The sequence below is a fragment of the Diabrotica virgifera genome, chromosome 6, assembly GCF_917563875.1.
Source record: "Diabrotica virgifera virgifera chromosome 6, PGI_DIABVI_V3a".
Classification (NCBI taxonomy): Eukaryota; Metazoa; Arthropoda; class Insecta; order Coleoptera; family Chrysomelidae; genus Diabrotica; species Diabrotica virgifera.
Genome location: NC_065448.1, coordinates 21,688,295 through 21,701,392, shown reverse-complemented (window position 1 = coordinate 21,701,392; position 13,098 = coordinate 21,688,295). Strand labels below are relative to the sequence as shown.

General features: G+C 34.0%; 1 protein-coding gene across 1 annotated transcript in view; it reads left to right on the top strand.

Annotated features, from left to right (window-relative positions):
* LOC114331524 (uncharacterized) overlaps positions 1-13,098 on the top strand; it is a 325,962-nt gene that overhangs the window by 121,920 nt on the left and 190,944 nt on the right. The gene's annotated exons all lie outside the window — the stretch shown is intronic.

The window sequence follows — 13,098 nt, the reverse complement described above, 5'->3', positions numbered from 1 at the left end:
ATTAGAACAGCAGTAGACAAATTAAAGAACAATAAATCACCGGGATCGGATCAAGTAGCATCGGAATTACTGAAGGAAGGAGGAGACGCACTACAGAAAACAATACATGTATTGATAACAAAGATATGGTCAAATAAACAGCTACCAGCGGAGTGGAATAGTGGTATTATTGTACCATTACATAAAAAAGGGAATCAGTTAGAATGTGGAAACTACCGTGGAATCACGCTGCTGAATGCAGCATACAAAATAATGTCCAACGTCATTTATGAAAGACTTAGACCACACGCTGAAAAAATAGTTGGCAGGTACCAAAGTGGCTTCTGTAGACAGAAGTCAACAATAGACCAGATATTTGTTCTGCGACAGATCCTTGAAAAAACAAGTGAACATAACATCGACACACATCATCTCTTCATAGACTTCGAAAGCGCATATGACAATATAAACCGAGAATTCTTAATAAAAGCAATGAAAGAATTTAATATGCCAACACAACTAATAGAACTGATAAAAGAATCTCTAAAAGTAGAAAATAAAATCCGGATACAAAACGAACTAACGGAAACAATAGATGTGAAAAAGGGACTACGCCAGGGAGACGCTCTATCATGCATCTTGTTCAACATTGTACTCGAGAAAATAATGAGGGACACAACAGTCAATACTCGAGGAACAATAATTAATAAAAGCGTGCAAATACTAGCATTTGCAGATGATGTTGACATAATCGCAAGATCAAGAAGAGAAATGATAGAGGCATTCAATCAAATAGAACGAGCTGCACAAAATAGTGGCCTGAAAATCAACCAGAACAAAACAAAATATATGCAGGTAAGTAAAAACACAGAAATAAGGCAGACACAAAATATAACAATAGGAGAATACAACATTGAGGGGGTAAAAAACTTTACATACTTGGGATCCCTAGTCACATCTGATAATAACGTAGCAGAGGAAGTGAAGAGGCGAATATTTATTGCCAATAAAAGTTATCATGGCTTAATTCGGCAACTAAGATCAGACAACGTCGCAAGGAAAACAAAATGCCAAATATACAAAACCCTAATAAGACCGGTACTCACATATGGCTCAGAAACCTGGACACTCACTAAAAGAGAGGAAACATTGTTAGCCACCTTTGAAAGAAAAATCTTGCGACACATATATAAGGGCACAAAAGAAAATGGAATTTGGCGAAGAAGGTACAACTTTGAACTATACGAAATATACCAGGATCCAGCTATCATAACATTCATTAAAATAGGACGGCTGCGTTGGATGGGACATGTAGAAAGAATGGAAGAAGGCGAAATACCAAACAAAATATTCAAACAGATGCCAGTGGGAAAAAGAACAAGAGGAAGACCGAAGCTGAGATATTTAGAACAAATAGAAAATGATATAAAAACCTTAAAAATAAAAAACTGGAGAAAAAAGCACGAAAAAGATCAGAGTGGAGAAGAATCCTGGAACAGGCCAAGACCCAGAAAGGGCTGTCGAGCCAATGATGATAATGATGATGATCTCAGAAACGAAACATTTGCGGACATACGTTTATAAAGCTAACTGTCATTATTTTTTCATGCAAAATTACCCCTTAAAGTTTGTCGCCACTTATTTAGAAACACCGTGTATTGATGAAGAACTTGTCTAGTTGTTAAACTACCTAACTTTTTTATTATCCAACATAAACGAATTAATCAAAAAACAGAATGTTAAGAAAACCTGAGGCTATAGTTGGGTTTTAATTTCAGTATTTTATAAATGCTGGAATATTCCACAGGGTGATGCGAACTTTGAGAAAAAACAAAGTTTGATTGGTACACCCGGTATACAATGAAAATTTACCTGTTTAGCAACAATATTATCACAGTGGTATTGTTAAAGATTCAGGCTATAACATGTTCAAAAAATCACTTAAATCGGCCAACAGGTTTAGGAAATATGAGACATCAAAAATGACCAAATTTTTAAGTGGGCCGATTTCTATGCACGTAAGTTTACATTTAGGATATTTTCTTATGTACCTATCTAAATAATTGTCTTTACAGTTTTTAATATATATTTTTTGTGTGTATGGTTGAGATATTAACTGCGAAACCTAAGGCTTCATTCGCCTAATCATATTTACCTTTGATTCTTATAACAATAAATAAAAAATGTTAACATTTTATATCAATATTATTAATGTTTTTAAACAATATCAGTATGGTAAAAAAATTCTACATTGTACAATTGACAAACTTGCAAATCACATAATATTAATGTTCGTACACTTCTTTTTCACGTGCCATCTCCGCGACGGAGGTTGGCAATCATCATGCCTATTCTGATCTTAGATGCTGCTTACACAGTTTTCTAATATTATGCAGTTCCGAATCCAGGGGTTATACTTCTCCCGTATTGTCCAGTTTCGCTTCCAGTGTTTGTATTTTTTTTTCTTGTTTTTTTATATATATTTTTTAGTTGTCCCTTAGATATATGTATGAATTTAATTTTTTTCCTTCCTGGAGCACGTTTACCTTCAAATTTGCCTTCAATTATCACTTCTGCTGTTTGTGTTGCCCTTGTGTATGCCCTTACAAAGTCGCAAAGTGTCGCCTGTCAAAATGTTTAATGTGTCTTAAATGTATTCATTTTTTTTTTCGAATCCTGAGAAAACTATTAAATATTTTTGAAAAATTTAAACGCAGAACGAAAAATTACATCATTAACGAGGTGTCCTGGAATAAGATTATGAGATTAAGATTTTTATCAGTATCAGAAGATGAATTATATTAAATAATATCCAATATTGAACTGGGTCAAGATTGTGTAATATCGACTAACATTTGCCTTGATTGTTTATTTAAATATTGAGTGTCGAATCCTTGAGCCACGGGCGCTGAATAAGCACCCGTGTATTTGTAACAATAACACATTTTGATTATTGAAAATAATATAATTAAAAGATCAGAATAAACTTGGTGTTCGTCGAGTGAAGATGTTTCATTCTCCCTTAACTACTTAACATTGAAAAGAACCTGATGTATTACCACCCTTAGCTCCCAGGGTGACAGTAAATACCAGTTATATTAGATGGCGTACCACATACCACCATAGAGGGTAGAAAGTCCCTTATAAAAAGTTTCTTTTGAATGAGATATTTGAAATTAAAAATCACACTACAGTTTCTCTTTTTAACCCTGTAACTTATAATCATTATAGAAGTTTTCAGGGACTTTCATTACCGAGGGTAGAAAGTCCCTGAAAACTTCTGTAATGTTTATTTTTAAGTTATAGGGATGAAAAAGAAAAGAGAAACTTTAGTGTGATTTTTAATTTCAAATATCTCATTCATAAGAAACTTTTTATTTATTCTTAGGAACTTTATGCCCTTGGTAATGATGTAACTTTTGTTCTGAGTTTAAATTTTTCAAAAATACTTATTAGTTTTCTGAAGATTCGAAAAAAATGAATATATTTAAAACACATTGAACATTTTAACACGCGACATTTTGCGCCTATGCCCTTAATAACTTTATTTGAATAGAGCTTGTCTATGCATTTTATTTGTATTAAAACATATTCAATTGCTTTTCTTCTTGTTAATTTTTGACGTTCTCCTATAGGAAATCACATTTTGAAAACTCGAAATCTTTTATTGCCTTTTACATAGAGCAAGCGCACATAATAACACACTTTTGATATCCCGATACTCTATAAGAAGAAGAAAGAATAGTTAACAATTTTTTTATTTTGTGTATTTTATCAAAAAAAATATTTCTAATTTTCTCTAGATTTTTCCGAAGGTGCACCACCTTCAAAAAATTTTATAGGGAATTTTGGAAATTTTTCCCATTTTATAGACTTCAAAATAGATCAAATCAAGATTTTTATAGGTTATATATTTTGAAGTAAACAAGTTTTAAACCGTGTATTTAAGATTATTAAGGGTTTTTGCGGAGCTAATCAAATTTTTTTTAAATCGATAGAACCTGCATCAATTTTTGTTTTTTTTTTATTACTTGTTTATTGTGATTAAAAAATAAGGCAAAAACGTGAAAATCCCCAAAATATAAAAAAATTGGAAATATAGTTCTTGATAAAATACACAAACTAAAAGCCTTAACAATGCGTGTGAATTTTTTTTATGAATAATTATTAATATTTATTAATGTATATTTCCCCTCAAAAAAATAAAACGAAAAAATTAAGTTTTTGGCGGCGGAACGAGGGAGAAAGGGGTGGACGGTTAAAATTGTGCTGAGTCTTATTTTTTAGTCATAGAACATAAAAAATGAATTAAATTTAATTCTGGGAGTAAGTGCATTTTGTCTATCTTTTATCTACCTTCGGCTTTGGAATTTTTACAGTCTGTAAATAAAATTAAAAACCATGTAAAAAAATAATTTATATCTAACTGATAGTTGTCAATAAATAAATTTAAAAGTGTTGGATTTATATGTGGTGGAATTTCTTAGGACATCCACTTATAGCTAAACATTCTTAAGTATTTATTAATGTAAGTATCGGAATTCCTATTGACAGAAGATTACTGGAAGGAATACGATGATGATCACAAACGTTTGATTATACACATAGACAGTAATCTCCGATACAATCGCTATTTTCACTACATCTATCAGCTTGTCATCTGTCCGATTCTTTTGATATCATACACAGAAGAACTGCCTACTTAATATTCTCGAGCCGCTAATTTCCTGATGAGTTTCACTGGAGTGAAATTAATTTTTTCTACCGGACTTTTTAACAATGAGGAACTACCGACTAATTAATTCTTCTTTTTTATGTAAGAGTTATTTGTAATTTAGTTATATACAGGTTGTTAGTTGTTGCAGATTTAAGATAAGCGCTCATTTGAATATGTTTATCGGGCGAGGCGCAGACTGAGATCTACCGTTTCTATAATGGATATCTTAGATTGGAGATTACTTTTTCTTTAATTTTTATCTCTGAAATCAATTCATGAAAGTTACTAAACCTATACAAATACGCAACTAATCGTAGAGCATACAGATACCTACGGGAAAAATGTATAGTTAGTACACATTACTAAATTAGCGAAATAACGAACAGAGATATTATTATGTTTTTACTAGATAGGGATCAAAATAATATTTTGATATAGTCCCCCCCTACAGTGCTCAACGGTCACAATCCATCCAACATCTGAAGCCTTTAACAAGTTACCCATAAACCCTATTAACAAGTAGATCATTTACATTTTTGTACATCTTCTGTAAAATAAATATGATTAGTTAATAATATAATATTCTGAAGTTTGATATGAAGCTGTAAAAGAATGCCTAATACGCATGTGTCAGACTCCATGAAGATACACACCAGTTCAACATTCATTTTGGAGTTCGCCGGGGGACACTATTTCGCCAAAACTGTTCACAACATTATTGGAATACATGTGTAAACGTGCAAACCTAGAGGAAAAGGGTATAAACATAAATGGAGAGCAACTTATTCACCTCAGGTTCGTGGACGACATAGTCCTGATAACAGATCGCATTGATCATGTCATCGAAATGTGCGAAAGCCTCTACCATGCCTCTACACAAATGGGTTCAAAGATCAACCACTCAAAACACAAGTGATGACAAACCTCGTTCTGAGTGAGAACATCAACTTAACTGGAACAAGTATAGAACAAACATCAGCAAACAAATATCTGGGGTACGAAATTCGTTTAAGTAGAGACAACCAGACCAATGAGTTAATACGTAGAATAGGGTTGACTTGGGTGGCTTATGGAAAGCTAAGAGACGTATTCAAATCAGCTCTTCCCATCTGCTTAAAGAGAAAGGTCTTTGATCCAATGTGTGATACCGGTTCTAACTTGTGGTGCGGAAACGCTAACGCTCACTAAGACGTCCGCAAACAAAATTCGAACAACACAGAGGGCAATGGAACAGTTCATGTTGAGATTAATCCTAAGAGACCGAATAACCAACACAGAATTGCGCCGTAGATCGGGAGTAACCGATGCAATCAAAAGAATATCGACCTTGAAATGGAACGGGACAGGGCATGTCGCGCGAACGAAGGAAGGCAGATGGAGGAAACGTATTCTCGAGTGGGGACCCAGACAGGGTCGCCTTTCGAAGCAGAGGACGACCACCAACAAGAGGGATATATGACCTCAAGCGGATATATCAAAATTTGATGCAAGCGGCTCAAAATATAATATTCTATTTGTCTATTCTATCTATAGCTAAGAGCCACAGCTAGTCCAAGCTGAAACAATTGGCTTCAACGTTAGTTAGGTTATGGGTTTTAAGACTTCTTCAAATCAACTTAAACGAAATTTGGTTTCAACTAGACGGCTGTTCTTCACATAACATGAAGGCCGTCAGAGACTATTTAGATTTAGTTTTTCCTGAGCGTGTGATTAGCACACAAGGTATAATAAAATGGCCTCTCGATCATCAGATTTAAGTTCTCTAGTTTTTTTGTTGAGAGATGTTAAAGAAAAATTTGTACGAACATGAATTCGAGCGAGCCACCAACTTGCAGCAAACGAGACAAAATATAGTCGAACTTAGCCAAAACATATCAAATGTAAAGACTGAAATAGTTTTTTGTACACACTTATGAATACAAGTAAATAGGGAGAAGTGTACTTTTGAAGTGTGTAAATTAAATATTTCTTAGCTGAGCGCTTTCGGCTTATAAAGCCATCTTCAGAGCTACGCTAAAATAAAAAGGTCTCTAATGAATAATTGATTTTAGAATTCAAAAGTCTAACTTACGTCAAAAGGTTTAAAATACCACTATGAAGAGAGATGGATCCCATGTATGATATAAAAATACTTCTATTTTTTATGCAGTTTTTTTAATTGATGGAAAAAATTGGAAAAAAAACCTTATCTTATTGTTGAAAAATGCTCAACCCAGCTATTGTTTTAAGGTCGGAAAAGTTAAAAACATCTATTACAGGCACAAAGGACTTTCACACGAAAAATTACATTACATAAAACAAGAATTTGATCATGGTAAGGTCAAGAAACCTTACCATCTGAAGTCTAGGGTATCAGCATGCAGAATGGCGGCATGTGGCATGGAGCTTTTAATGACAGCCGACACAGACAAGGGTGTGCTCGTTAAGGTGCTTTCACTTGTGATATGAGAAAAAGTGAAAGCACCTTAACGAGCACACCCTTGTCTGTGTCGGTTTTCATTAAAAGCCTCTATGCCACATGCCACCATTCTGCATGCTGACACCCTAGACTTCAGATGGTAACGTTTCTTGACCTTACCGTGATCAAATATTCGTTTTATGTAATGTAATTTTTCGTGTGAAAGTCCTTTGTGCCTGTAATAGATATTTTTAACTTTTCCGACCTTAAAACAATAGCTGGGTTGAGCATTTTTCAACAATCAGACAAGGTTTTTTTCCAAATTTTTCCATCAATTAAAAAAACTGCATAAAAAAATAGAAGTATTTTTATATCATACATGGGATCCATCTCTCTTCATAGTGGTATTTTGAACCTTTTGACGTAAGTTAGACTTTTGAATTCTAAAATCAATTATTAATTAGAGACCTTTTTATTGTAGCATAGCTCTGAAGATGGCTTTATAAGCCGAAAGCGCTCAGCTAAGAAGCATTTAATTTACACACTTCAAAAGTACACTTCTCCCTATTTACCTGCAAAACATATCAGCAAACGAACTCAACGCCATGAGAAAGGCGTTGTATAAAAGATTTGGTTTATGTTTGGCACAAAGTGTTTACTTACAGTCTTCTTCTTTTTTTGTATAGACATGAGTCTGTTTTTTCAATGTGCCTTCAGTAAGTTGTCGTTACATCGTTTTCGTGGTCTTCCCACTGATCGTCGTCCTATTAGGGAACCGTCTCTCGCTGTCCTGACTACCCTATTTGTTGTCATTCGGCTTATATTGTCATCCCATTCTACTTTTCTGTTTCTTACCCAGTTGTTAACGTTCTCCATCTTGCATCTCCGTCGTATATCTGTACTTCTAGCTCTATCCCATAGTGTGTTACCATCGATTTTTCGAAGGGTTTTCATCTTCGCTGTTTCGAGCAATGTCCTCTCTGTGTCGGGTCGTGTTTCTGCCGCGTATGTTATTTATGTACAGTCGGAAAAATAGAATATTACCCATGAACGATCACATCAATCACTTATTTTGTATTTGCTGTCTTTTTCTATAACAAACGTTTATTTAAAAAAAAAAAGACAGCAAATACAAAATAAGTGATTGATGTGATCGTTCATGGGTATTCTTTCATTTTTCCGACTGTACAGGGCCGTGCGGTGCTATGATGCGGTGATGCAGTCGCATCAGGCGGCATCGTAAGGGGGGCGGCATAATCAGTAAAATGAAAATACATCAAAATAATCATAGGAATAAGAAAGGGTGTGCAAAGTATAATATTTGAAAATATCTGATGGCGTGTATCACTCGAGTTTAAAGAGTGGTGCATGCCACTCTGTAAACTTACTTTTAAAAGTGAAAGCGTCTTCTACAGAAACAACAACCTTTTTTGTATTATACAAGAACTTTACACTTTTTTTCTGGTTCTACAAAGCGTTGGGAAGTTCTGATAATAGCTATTTGTATACCAAGGGAGGAAAGTGCTACTTTCCTCTCGAGAATGAAGTTTACTGCCCGACGCGTAGCGGAGGGCAGTAATCATTCAAGGGAGGAAAAGGCACTTTACTCCCATGTTATACCTATGGTTTTTCCACCTTCCTCAAATAACAAGTCATTTTTTCATTTTTACTTAATTTATTTATGTAACTAACCAACAAAATTTATTAGAACTAAAACTAACAAGTACGTACAATATAACTGTCAACTGTCAAATATAAGTCAAATTAATAATTTAAACATTGTTAAATTAAAATAACAATTTGCTGTTTTTTACCATTCCGCAAAATACAGAGTGTTTTATAAATAAACGTTAAAATGTATAGAAACTTACGTAATAGAAAATAGATATTGTACAGGGCGTCAATAAGTTACATTTCATGAATGAAATACCATGACGTCACTTTTACTTTTCCTCCCTAGGGAGGAAAAGTACAACTTTGTTCCCTACTATGAGGTTAGGAAAAGTATACTTTCGGTAGAGGTAGGTGGAAAAACATGTTTCACAACTCTAAAACTGTTAAGCAATACTAGATGGCCAAGTCGAATACGAGTAAATGCATGAAAAGCTTGATTTTAATTTTGTGATATACGATGCCGTATTCGAAATAATAGAAGAAGTCAACGAAGATACAAAAACTTAAGTCAAAGCACGAGGATTAGCAAAAAACATTAAAAATTATAAATTTATATGCGGTGTAGTTCTTTGGCATGATATTTTATTTCATATAAATTCAGCCTCGAAGATGTTGCAACATATAACTATAAATTTTTCAGATTGTGTAAAAACGTTGTCAGAAACAATAAAAAAAATTTTAAAGTTACAGACAATCTGGCTATTACCAAACGAAAATTACTGCTAATGAAATTGCAGAAAATCTTGATATAAGCTCCGAATTCCCAGCGGAAAATGAAATTCGAGCCAGGAGAAAAAAGCGTCAGAAAAAGATAAATTATAAATAAATTTTTTCACCTATATTAATTTTAGACATTGACATTAATTCTTTGATTGGTCGATTTCCTCTTCTATAAATTCATACATAAATAAATTTTTGATATTTTTAAATTGAGGGAAATAAATGATCAAACACTAAAAAAATATTGTATGAAACTTCATTCAATATTTTCAATAGAAAAAGAATCGGACATATAGGCAAATGATCTTCTAGAAGAATTGCGTGGTATATCCCAAATGATAACATAGTCCATGAAACTTTTAGAAGTTTTGAACTGTTTCTGTATACCCAAATGTAGTTGTTACGCTAAGAATTTTATAACCACTCCCTGTCTCGGTAGCTAGTGAGGAAAGAAGTTTTTCAAAATTAAAAATTATTAAAAACTATTTACGAAGCTCCATAAGACAAACAAAACTAAAAAAAAATAGCACTCATTTCAGTAGAGTCCTCACTAGCTGCTACTTTAGACTACACCAATCTGATTGACGAATTTGCCAAAATTAAAGTTAGAAGGGTAAAATTGTAATTTTTGTAAATGTTATGTGAAATAAAAGTGTGTTCATTTTGCGCAGTTGCTTTTAATAAAAATAAAAGTTAAGTTTTAATTATACTTAAGGGGCGGCATTTCGAAGAATTGCATCATATTGAAAAAATGTACCGCACGGCTCTACGACTGTATGTATGTATGTATGTATATTTACAGTTTTAGTTTTATAATTTAAAGTTTTTAGTTTGGGTTTCCATTATTATCATTTTTACATTTTCCCTTTACGTCAGTATTGTCACATTCCACTTTCCTTAACTTTCGTTCTCACCGCATATTCTAAGTAATGGATTTTCAGTCTCGAATCTTGTTAACGTTATCACAAATAGGAAGTGTTAGTCTGCGTGTGTAGTTTTTGCCGATTCATTTGCTAACTTCTATCTTCTATAAGCACCATCGACATTTTCACATTGGATTAACGCTAATCTAACCATATTTACCTTGATTACAATTCCATAAATGGAATAATTTAATCAGCAAGTCGATTGCCCTAGTTAGTTTTAGTTCGAAATTACAGGAAGATCGAGATTCACTAATATATTTGATAACTATCAATTTTGGTTAGTGAAATGCACACGTAACTAGGTAGTACTGGTAGAAGAAGAGAAAGTGATGATGGTCGTTGAGATTTCGTGTTGGGGTTTTTCATCAGACCAGCACGATTTTTATTTTTGGTCAAATTCAGGTTAACTAAATTAATTCTTTTCGTAGAAATTTAATGTATGATATTAGATAAACAGGCGGATCACGATTATTTTATACGCAAAGGTTTCAATTAATTGTATATCGGCTAACTGTATGTTAGATTGTTGAATGTGTTTTCTATAAAATTGCTTCCTACAGAAAACCTACATTAAAAAAATAACAGAAAAAGTAGGATCCCTCTAATTGGCTGTATACTTACCATAGTAAAAATTACTTAAGAAGAAAAAAGACTTCCTTTGTAGATATAAATTTTTATTAAAATTTTTGTTAAAAAAGATCTAAATTGGACTTATTACATCACAAACGTTTTCGGTCTTGTAAGAACATCATCAGGTTAAACTGTGATACTGTATTCATCTTCAACTTCATAGTGCATGTGTTTGCTATGTGGGACAGCAGGAACTGACTCAGTCGGTTCCTGCTAAGATGAAGACATCATTGTAAAATTTTTAATCTATAAACATCGACTTAGTAGTCGCTTTTGGTTAAGCCCAAATGGCTCAAATTTTGTAATACAATTGTCATGTGACCGATTTCTGTAGCTAGTTTCAACTACTAAGATCTGGAGTTTAACCTGATGATGGTCTGATAAGACCGAAAACGGTTGTGATGTACTTTTAGTCCAACTTGGACCTTTTTTAAGAAAAATTTTAATAAAAATTTATATACCACCTACAAAGGAAGTATTTTTTACTTCTTAACTAATGAAAAAAAATTGTTTAATTTTTCTTTTTTTTTATTGTTTATATTTATCTGTATTTACGAAAATTCAAAAAGAATAATGCAATAGATAGGTTCTGTTATATGACTACTATAAATGATGTTGAAAAGTCAAGGATTACCATAAAAGTATCTTTGTTGATGTGAACAATACTTTTCGTCTCCAAAATAAAACAAATACCATGTCAGGCAGTTCAAATAGTTAGGTTGTCTGCTAAACAAGAGTTGAATCCTGAGACTGAAATAAAGAGCAGAGAAGAACAAACCAGAAATGATTTCATGAAACGTAAATTTTTGACTAACTGCAAGCTGGATTTCAAGCTGGGATACAAGATGCTAAAATATTAGGTATATTTGGCCTGTTTTTTTGTTCGGAATTGAAGCAAGGATGTTAAAGGTCCGTTCCCTTAACAAACTTAAAGTTTTTGAAATGTGGTGAATGCGCCGAATGATTGGAATATCATAGGACATAGTCAGACAATGACCTATCCATCCTCAGCGAACACCTTAAGAAATGGAGAGTACAACCAAGTACTACAAAAACTGAAGTATCAGCTTTTCATCTCAACAACAAGCTGACAAACAGAGAATTGCGAGTGTATTTTAATAACAAGCTGTTGAAACACAATAAATACCCGAAATACCTTGGAGTTACTCTAGATCGAACGCTCACATTCAGAGAACACCTGACGAAAACAGCAACAAAATTGAAAACACGCAACAATATAATACAGAAACTCTGCGGCACTACATGGGGGTCCACAGCATCCACTTTAAGATCCTCTGCTCTTGGCCTGATATATCCGGTGGCAGAATACTGTGCACCAGTGTGGCTAAATAGCAAGCATACCCACCTGGTCGACACTCAACTGAACCGTACTATGCGTGTGATAACGGGCACAATTAAGCCCACCCCTACAATGTGGCTACCCACCCTTAGTAATATAGCACCACCCAACCTACGCCGCGAACATGCATTGGTTAAAGAATACAACAAAATAATGGAGAGTTGCCGGCTTCTAGTCCACAACGACATCCCCGATATTCTTGGAAACCGACTCCGATCCAGGTTACCCCCTCTACAATCTGCTCAAGCGCTGCAGCAATCCAACTTTGAATTAAATACCCGATGGAGAGAAGATTGGGAAAGTAAGACAGATCCGCATTACCATAGCCTACCGGACATCACAGGAAAACCTGGCGAATTTGAACGTCCCCGTAAGATTAGGGCAGCCCTTAATCGAATTCGAACAAATTGTGGAAGATGCGCTGACTCCCTCTACAGATGGGGTAAACTTCTCTCGCCTTCTTGTGACTGCGGCGCTGCAAGACAGACGATCAGTCACATTGTTCAGGCCTACCCACGCAGAGCATACACAGGCGACCCTATAGAATTTGTAATGGCAACCGAAGGGTCAATCGAATATATAAAAAAACTGGACATCTGTTTGTGATGCATTGTATAATGCATAAATCTAAATAATATTCTGTGATGTACTTAAGCCATACGCTAAAAAAATAAATAAAGTCAGACATGAGGAT